We start from the raw sequence: 10,089 nt of genomic DNA, 5'->3' as shown, positions 1-10,089 counted from the left end.
CACGTGCTGGATACTCAACAAGTATTTGGAGAATGAATAAGTTGCTAGATAGAATACAGGACACCCAGTTAAATGTGAATTTCAAATAAAAAACAATTAACTATTTTATATAAGTATGTCCCATGGAATATTTGGACATCTTATGCTAAGATTTTTGTTTTTTTATTTGAAATTCACATTTAACTGGGTATCCTGTATTTTTATTTACTAAATCTGGTAACCTTATGAATGAATGAATATTTAATGAGGTTCCTGAAGAATGAATAGAACTCTGGACAAAGGTTTGGAAAGGACATTTTGGCAGAAAGAGTAAATTTGACAAGGTACACAGGTGTGAAAGCAGTATTGTTCATTAAGAAAAGAGTGATTTACAAGGGGTAGCCTACCCACAACTTTTCCAGAATTACTTTGCTGGAGAGTACATCTAAAGAGGGTCTGTAGGCTGGGAGCAGTGGCTCACGCTTGTAATCCTATTCCTCTGCAAATCCTATCAGCTGTACCTTCACAATCTGTTCAGGATTTGACCACTAGCCATCTCTCTTGCTACAACTGTGGTCCAAACTAATCATCATCTCTTTCCCAGATTACTTTATTGGCTTCATGACTGATCTTGTTTCTGCGCCACCTCCACTGGGAGGCAGAGGGAGGATCACTTGAGCCCAGGAGTTTGAGAACAGCCCTGGCAACACAGTGAGAGCTCGCCTCCACAAAATATTCTCTTTTTAAATTAGCGAAGTATGGTGGCACATGCCTGTAGTCCCCTCTTCTTCGGAGGCTGAGGCAGGAGGATCACTTGAGCCTGGGAAGGCTACAAGGAGCCGTGATCCTGCCACTGCACTCCAGTCTGGGTGATAGAGCAAGATTATGTCTCCAAAATAAATAAATAAATAAAAATTAAAAAGGTCTGTGTCAAAACTTGGACAGATTTTAAGTCCTGTCTTTGCAGATGGGTGAGAGTAAAAGTTTACGGGAAGTTTAAGATGGATTTTGCTTCTCTACCATGCCATTCATACAGAAAAGGACATTCGAAATTTGAAAAGAACGTTCTCAGGGTGAGAGAAGATATATTTTTCCTTTTGACTTGGGATTGTGTGAAGTCATTCACAATTACCATGTTATTAATTTGTAGGCCTAATTTTTCTGAGATAAGTTTCCTGCCTTATAATAGAGAAATGTATATGCTTATTAGTTACTTTCATCTGAGAAAGAAGAATTTGCTTTATATGGCGGATGCTATGGTGTGGAACCCAAAGGCCCCTTCAAGACTGAGGCCCTCATTCACCCAGCCGTTGGGAGTTGTAATGCCTGATTGCTCTAGTTTGAATTATTTTCTGTGACTTGCCATTAACCAAAGAAAGCCACTTTGCCCAAGTCATACTCTCTCCCTGGGGTAGCTCACATCTTAGCCCCCAGAGCTCTCTGTGGCACCATCTGAAGCCTTTGTGACTTCAATGCAGTTCACCTTCTCCCTCTGTTAAATCCTTCTTTTTTCATCTCCTATTGATATCAATCTGATGACACCTCCCACTCCCCGCCATAAATTTACTGTATACGAACCCCCATCTCAAAGGCTGCTTCTTAGGTAATCTGACCTGAGATAGTTGATTCCAGGAATGGCCTCAAGAAGCCAAGTGTAAAGTGGGTCACCAGCAATGAGGCCATCATCACTGGGGGTAGGTGAAACATGGACAATGCTTAGCATGCTGTAGCCATGTGCTTGTTAAAACTTTCATGGTAGTAGGCCAGCCACAGTGGCCATGCCTATAATCCCAGCTACTTGGGAGGCTGAGGCAGGAGAATCATTTGAACCCAGGAGACGGAGATTGCAGTGAGCCGAGATTGCACCACTGCACTCCAACCTGGGTGACAGAGCGAGACTAAAACTTGCATGGTAGTAAACTGGGATGAGATGTTGGTGGAAGGCAGTGCAGGAGTGGTACCTCAGGCATTTGAAAAGTTCAAGGAAAGTCATAACTGTAAGAACTATGGTAATGGCCGGCTGTTACTGTGGACATTTGATGTACTGAAGAAGAACAATGAAAGTCTGAGAGTGATTAATAAACACTAAGAAAGTCAGAAGTTCTACTTGGCTTCATATAAAGAAACTCTTATCCTGCAGGTGGAAGAGCCCCAGCAGAGACTGAACTCAGGTTATCCACCTCTATGTACTGATTCCTCTCTGTCAGCTCATGCCTGTGGACTATGCAGGCTGATAGAAGAGGGAAAAGGCCATGCTAGGGCCACAGCTTGGTGTGTGGATGCAACATAAAAATGGTCTTCGACGGTACCACTGCTCCATGGTAGCCCTGCAGTGGGAGAGCCTAAAAGACAATGACAAAGGAAATCCTACCAATTGCAGTGCTTCTAGTCAAATACTTTTTTTGGAGTAGAGATGGGGCTTTCACTGTTTTTACCAGGCTGGTCTTGAACTCCTGACCTCAAGCAATCCTTCTGCGTTGGCCTCCAAAAGTGCTGAGATTATAGGTGTGAGCCATTGTGCCTGGCCTGGTTGGGGATTAGTGTGGCTGGCTTGTTAAGAGCAGGGGCAGAAAAATTGGAAGATTAGAGGCAAAGGCATTTGAAGAAGAGGCGTGTCAATGGACCTATGGCCATGATCCAAGTGTGAAGATTTTGAATCCCATTGTTAATGCCCGTAAGTGAGCATTTACTATGGAAGAAGCACTGAAGAACCAAGTAGACAGAATGGCTTAACTGGTCATCTACTGAAGGATGGCCAGCCAGCCCCTGTCACACTGTAGTGCTGGCACATGAACCAAGCAGCCCTGATGGCAAGGATGGAGGCTGTACATGGGCTCACAGCATGGACTTCCACTCAGCAAGGCTGATCCTGCTACTGCAACTGCCCAATGTCCAACCTGCCAGCAACACAAACCAACCCTGTGCACTCACTCTGGTGCTCTCTCTCCAGCTGACTGGTTAACCATTTGATGGCAAATTAACTACATTGGATCCTTTCTACACTGGAAGGGGCAGTAATGAGTCTTGATAAAAATGGATACATTTGGATGTAGGTTTGCTATTCCTACCCACAATGTGTCAGCCAGGACCACCTTCTGAATAATGACAGTTTGTATCCAGAAGTATGGAATGCCATGTGACTTTCTATCAGTTCAAGGAGCCCACTTTACAGCAAAGGATAGTAAAAGTAGACATATGGTAGTGAGACCAACTGGTCCTATCAAATATTATACCACCCAAACCCTGCCAGCCTGCTGAAGGGATAAAATGGCCTTTGAAGGGGGCCACCGAAGCTTAGACTTACAGATGACAACCTGAGAGGATGGGGCATCATTTTCCAGATTGCAGGACACATCCTAAATCAGCTACCACTATGTGGTGTTCAGTCCCCGTTGGGAAGAATACTTGGGTCTAGGAAACAGGTGAAAGTAGAAGTGGCTGTGCTTATCGTCACCATCACATTAGGAATGTGAGCTTTCCGTCCCTGCAGCTGTGTACTCTGTGTGTTTACAGGTCTTATATTCAAAAGGGAAACATGGCTAGGGAACATATCAGCAGTAGTTCCATTAATTAATTAATTTTTTTTTTTAAGGCAGAGTCTCCCTCTGCCACCCGGGCTGGAGTGCAGTGGTGCAATCTGGGCTCATTGCAACCTCAGCCTCCTAAGTTCGAGCAATTCTCTTGCCTCAGCCTCCTGAGTAACTGGGATTACAGTCGTGTGCCACCATGCCTAGCTAATTTTTTGTGTTTTTAGTAGAGATGGGGTTTCACCAAGTTGACCAGGCAGGTCTCAAATTCCTGACCTCAAGTGATCTGCCCGCCTCAGCCTCCCAAAGTGCTGAGCCATTTTGGGATGACAGGTGTGAGCCACTGCACCTGGCCAGTCCCATTCATTTTTATAGCTGTTGCCCAATTACTTTAGGCTTCTTATGGAAAGAGACAAGAAAAAAGGAGTCACCATTCTGGGGATGTGTCATATTGGGGATTCATTGACTCTGATCATTAGGAGAAAGTGAAACTGCTGATATACAATGGTGCCAGGAAAAAATATATGTATTTAGCACCTAGGACATCTCCAAGAGAATCTCCTCATACCCCCTTTCCCAATTTTGATGGTAAATAGACAAGTGCCATGGTTGTAGCCTGAGAAGGACATGGCAACCAGGGTTTCAGACCCATCAAAGATGAGTGTCTAGGTCACCCCACCAGGTAAGCCACTGAGACCAACAGAAATGATAGCCGGCTGGGCGCGGTGGCTCACGCCTGTAATCCCAGTACTTTGGGAGGCAGAGGCGGGTGGATCGCCTGAGGTCAGGAGTCCATGAATAGCCTGACCAACATAGTGAAACCCCATCTCTACTAAAAATATTTTTTAAAAAGTTAGCCGGGCATGGTAGCGGGTACCTGTAATCCCAGCTACTCAGGAGGCTGAGGCAGGAGAATCACTTGAACCCAGGAGGCAGAGGTTGCGATGAGCTGAGATTGCGCCATTGCACTCCAGCCTGGGCAATAAGAGTGAGATTCCATCTCAAAAAAAAGAAAAAAAAGAAATGATAGCCAAGGATGAGGGGACTCTAGAATGGGTAGAAGGGTGAGAAAATCAGCTGGTCTCTCAGAATCCATTGCTTTAGGGACAGGGCTGTGGTTTTTCCTGCTAACCCTCTCCTTAAATTTCCCAGAAAAAGAGACAGTCAGAATCTTGGAGGAACTATTTGCAAAATCTAACTTACAAAAAATAATCCAAGCAGCTGAAAGGGTGGACCATAGTTAATACTGTGGGCTGCCCAGAACTTCCCTGCAGGACTGAGATACCATTTCCCCAGCTGTTGGGAATGTTGGTCAAAGGGCTTTCAGCTGAGTCACTCTCCAGGAAATGTTCTCAGTCCCTCACCTGATGACGTTCCCTGCCTGGTGTCAGTCCCCAACCACTGACTGATGGAGGCAGCATACAAAGGCTCATCCCCCTTTGCACCAAGGTGGGACAAGATAGGCTATCCAGAGCTACCCTCTGGCTGCAGCCTGGCTTTGTTCCAGCTGCACCCCAGTTCAGCTCCTCCCTCTTTTCAATCCTATCTCCTTCCATACACATTGGTGCTGACCCAGAAGACATACCCCAATAAACCAGCAGGCAAATCTGTCTCAGAGTATGTATCTCAGGGGACCTGACCTAAGAAAATGTTATCAATTTATTGTAATTTATGAGTTAAATAATATAAGACACAACACAGGAGACATTATCTGATAATTCACAAAGGAAATTGCAGAGGAATTGGATGAATAGTACTATTAGATAATAAGACTGTTGTTGGGTTAATCTTTACTGATGGAGAAAGATTCCCTGTTGAGATTGTGTCCAGAGGTGAATCAGAATGACAGATAAATGAAATAGAAGGCTTGGACAAAGAGAATAATATCAGGCAATGTTCTGTGAGAGGCAACATATCAGACACATCTTCCATCATTTCAGCCCACCTTTTTGCTCTAGCCATTGATGTGGCTGGTGTCAGTAGGGGCAGGTGGGGCTAGCTTTCAGAAGTATCCTAATCACTAAGAATTTCACCAGCAATGAACCCCACAGCACCTTACCTCAGCTATATCACACTTTTCTCCATTGATCTCACTTCCTGCCCTATGGGCTGGCTATGGGAGCTCTTCAGCCACTCTGACACAGTGGCTGTGCAAACCTGGTAGGGAGTTTCATTTCCTGGAGGAACACCTGACCATTGGGGGTTGTTCACAATTTACATGACCTCTCAGAGCATTCCCAGAGGGATAGAGCCCCAGTTGCACATGATAATGGCCAGCTATATAGCTGGAAGAGAATTCGAGAGTCAGCACAGAGGTGGCGGGTCCCAGGCAAGCAGGGATGCATGAGGGAGGGTGAGAAGTGAGAAGCAGCCTGAAGTAAAGCAGTGCAGAATGGACTGAGAACCAGTGACTGTGGATAAGATAAAAGGCATGGAGGCCAGGCACAATGGCTCATGCCTGTTATTTCAGCACTTTAGGAGGCTGAGGTGGGTGGATCACCTAAAGGTCAAGAGTTCGAGACCACCCTGGCCAATATGGCAAAACCCTGTCTCTATTTAAAAACAAACAAACAAACACAAAAAGACCTGGCACAGTGGCTCACACATGTAATCCCAGGGCTTTGGGGGGCCCAGGTGGATACATCACCTGAGATCAAGAGTTCAAGACCAGCCTGGCCAACATGGTGAAACCCCTGTCTCTACAAAAACACAAAAATTAGCCTGGCATGATGGTGGTTACCAGCTACTTGGGAGGCTGAGGCAGGGGAATTGCTTGAACCCAGGAGGCAGAGATTGCAGTGAGCCGAGATCATACCATTGCACTACAGCCTGGGTAACAAGAGCAAAGCTCCATCTTAAAAAAATAAAATAAAATAAAAAAAGGTGTGGGAAAGTTGGAGAAGCAGAGTCATGAAAAGCTGAAATGAGAGAATAGAAAAGAAGATCAATATAAGTCTGTGACATTTTATAGGAATGACAGCATGAGTGACATCAATCTTTAAAAGACTGATTCACCTGAAAACAATTATGAATACTTGTTGCAGTTACAAAATCGTTTCCAGAAAAGAAAATCACAAATTCTTCTAAAAATTTGTTTTCAAAAGTAGTGTTTATAACTTCTTGTTAGAAAAATTATGATCTATTTTAGACAGTTCATAAAATTAGCAAAAAGAAAAAAACACCATAATTCTACCACTTAGAGATTAATAACCATTAATATCTTGATGTTTACCATCTAAAGATTGTGTGTGTGTGTGTATTCTATTTTGATAAAAATAGGATCCTGTTGTGTAACCTAAAAATGCACTATTTTCATTTATGATAAGAACAATAGTGTTTCCCTTAATGACATTCAGTTTCTAAAAGGAATTGATGATGATAGAAAATCTTTTCTGGGGGCCAGGCGCAGTGGCTCAAGCCTGTAATCCCAGCACTTTGGGAGGCCGAGGTGGGTGGATCACGAGGTCAAGAGATCAAGACCATCCTGGTCCACATGGTGAAACCCCGTCTCTACTAAAAATACAAAAAAAAAAAAAAAAAAAAAAAAAAATTAGCTGGGCATGGTGGGGTGTGCCTGTAATCTCAGCTACTCGGGAGGCTGAGGCAGGAGAATTGCCTGAACTCAGGAGGCGGAGGTTGCGGTGAGCCGAGATCGCGCCATTTCACTCCAGCCTGGGTAACAAGAGCGAAACTCCATCTCAAAAAAAAAAAAAAAAAAAAAGAAAATCTTTTCTGGGGTTGCTTTTTATTTCAGCTTTCAACATTTGATTTTTTTCTTCTGGAATATGCTATATATCACTCTACCATAAAGCCAGGACCAGATCAGGCCCAGTCTGGCCCTTTTTTCCCTGTGCAGAACTCCATAGCCTCCCCCATGTGACATTATCAGTAGCTTGCTACAGCTGACCTACATATTTAATTTATTTTTATGGGCCTTTTTCTGGAACCATAAAAAAATATTCTGGGATATATTCCATAACAAATGGAAAGGAAGTGCTGTCAATCTTAGAAAACAGCAGTGCAGATCACTGCCCTGACCTCCCCATGACTCAACTGTTTGTGTTTTCACTTTGGTCCTCTTTAAAGCTACAAGGACTAATTGAATAGAGGTTGATGAGGCCAGGTAATAAATGAGGTGTATATAATCACTCAAAGGCATCGTGCCTCCTCATTTTGGGCAAGTTACTTAAGTTCTCTGAGCCTTGGTTTCCTTCCATCAGCTAATGGGAAGCTGTATCAGCTAATGGGAACCTATGCCATAAAATAGTGGCAAGAACTGAGTGAAACTGTATGGATATTAGATGATGTTTCTGCAGTATGTGCAGAAACAACAAACCACCCATTCTTCAAACTTGTGCACTAAAAGTAAGAGGGTTTATGGAAAAAAAAAAAAAAAAACAGGTAACAATACCCATCCTAATAAAATGCACCATACTTAAGCTTCTAAAAAAAAGAAATACGACTAAGTAAATTTATAAGACTTGCCTTTGCCTTTAAAAAAAGGCGATGGTTACTTGATGGAGGAGAGTGTGAGTGACAGTTGATGCTGCCAAGTTACAGAGTTGAGGGTCAAATGCACTGAGATCCAGTGAGTACCTCCAAGATAGAGCCAAGAACGTGGGGTGAATGGGCACCATGTTCAGTACTGGATTACTTCATGGCTTCTTTTTTTTTTTTTAAAGCTTATTAGGGCATATTAGCTGCAAAATAGTAACGTGTGCATAGGGCTGCAAATATATATATATTTCTTGAGATAGGGTCTCACTCTGTCACCCGGAGTGGAGTGGAGTGGTGCCATCACAGCTCACTGCAGCCTTGGCCTCCTGGGCTCAAGCAATCCTTCTGCCTCAGCCTACCAAGTAGCTGGGATTACAGATGTGTGCCACCACACACAGGTAATTTTTGTATATTTTTATAGAGATGGGGGTTTGCCATGTTGCTCAGGCTGATCTCAAACTCCTGGGATCAATACTACGGCCTTGGCCTGCCAAACTGCTGGGATTGCAGGCATGGACAACTGCACACAACTTAGAGCTACAAAACACACACACACACACACACGTGTGGGTATGTATATATATATATATATATTTTTTTTTTTTTTTTCCCCAAATCAGTAGGTCTTTTATTGCATTATTTAAAATCTCACAAGGAGGTCTTAGGAATCATCTGGCATCTTGTTTCTGTAGCTGGACAACTCTTACATTTTATTCATCAGCCTGCTGAACAGTTCCTTTTTCAGGGACATAAATACCATCCAAAAATTTCCAGATATCCTTGTTTTTAACTGTTATGGCTTGCTGAATCAAAGCCGCTGAATTTGAAACAAACTAAATGTCATTTCCTTCAAGGATTAATTCATCTTTCTGGGCTTGAGATACTGAACAAGCAACACCTAGTCTCATTCGAACCCTACGAATGTAATTTTCACCCAAGAAATTTCAGATTTCAACAGGTGACCCATTCTCCTGGTTAACAGTGTTGATGGAGAAGTGAGTATACACAGACCTCATCCTGTGACGGAAGCCCAGCCTAACACCCTTGATCATGTTCTGTACTTGACGACAAATAGTCCGAACGGTAGCCAGTTCCTTTCTGTTACCCCACCATTTGTCAACCCGGAGCCTCATTTTTTTCTTTCTAAGAAGACAGTTCTACATTGATGTGATTGAAGTCCCTTCTCAGGGTTCCTCTGGGGCCCTTCAGAGTAATATCGACATTTTCTGGAACGCCGACTGTCTGATTGTTGAGAATGGCCTTCATTCTTGCAGCAGATGTGGCAAAGAAGGAGAGCTACAAAATATTAACGTGATGGGGAAAATCATGTTTGAAAGCAATCTTCACTATAGTGTTATCTCTGCATTTACCATTTATGTGTGGACTAATTTCCAAGATATAGACAGTGCAGCTGAATAGACTGTCTCTAGTACAGTGGTGGGTCCATAGTAAGTAATCCTTAAATGATTGTGAAGTTATCTTCATTATTCTCTTTTTTTCTTTTTTTGAGACAGGATCTCACTTTGTCATCCAAGCTGGAGTGCAGTGGCACAATCATGGCTCATTGTAGCCTCAAACTCCTGGGCTCAAGCAGTCTTCCTGTCTTGGCTTCCCAAATTGCTAGTGTTAAAGGCATGAGCCATCACACCCAGCCTGCCTTCATTATTATTATCATCGTACTCATCATCAAAACTATCATCATATGTTAATCCCTACTAGTCAGGAATTCAGAATAGAGAAGAAAGTTACCACATAGAACCAGCACACAATGAGACATAAGGAAAACCCATTCTAAAGCAAGATTCTGCTAGCCAGAGGCGTTATATATGTTCCTGCTAAAACAAGAACTCGTTGTAGGATGTTACAGGTTTTGAGTTCCGGTAGAAAGTGACAGGTGAAAGTAGACTCAAATGGCTTGGGGAAATCTCCATATCAAGATTTGGAATTTTGCATTTTGTAAGAAATCTACTTGTGGCAAAATGGTGTAGGTGGACTTATTTAGTGTACAAAATGGAGAACAGGATTGAGTTTCTCTGATTTTATTTTTACCAGTTATCTGCTAAAATGGAATTATAAGTGAAGGGAA

The 10,089-nt window shown here is 43.0% G+C and overlaps 1 pseudogene; it reads right to left on the bottom strand.

Moving 5' to 3' along the window:
- Positions 1-8,691: 8,691 nt before the first annotated feature.
- On the bottom strand, positions 8,692-9,269 carry LOC101050231 (large ribosomal subunit protein uL6 pseudogene; annotated as a pseudogene).
- Between the last annotated feature and the right edge of the window lie 820 nt (positions 9,270-10,089).

This window comes from Saimiri boliviensis, chromosome 14, assembly GCF_048565385.1.
Source record: "Saimiri boliviensis isolate mSaiBol1 chromosome 14, mSaiBol1.pri, whole genome shotgun sequence".
Lineage (NCBI taxonomy): Eukaryota > Metazoa > Chordata > Mammalia > Primates > Cebidae > Saimiri > Saimiri boliviensis.
Note: the sequence above shows the minus strand (reverse complement) of the source record. Positions and strands in the feature narration are given on the sequence as shown.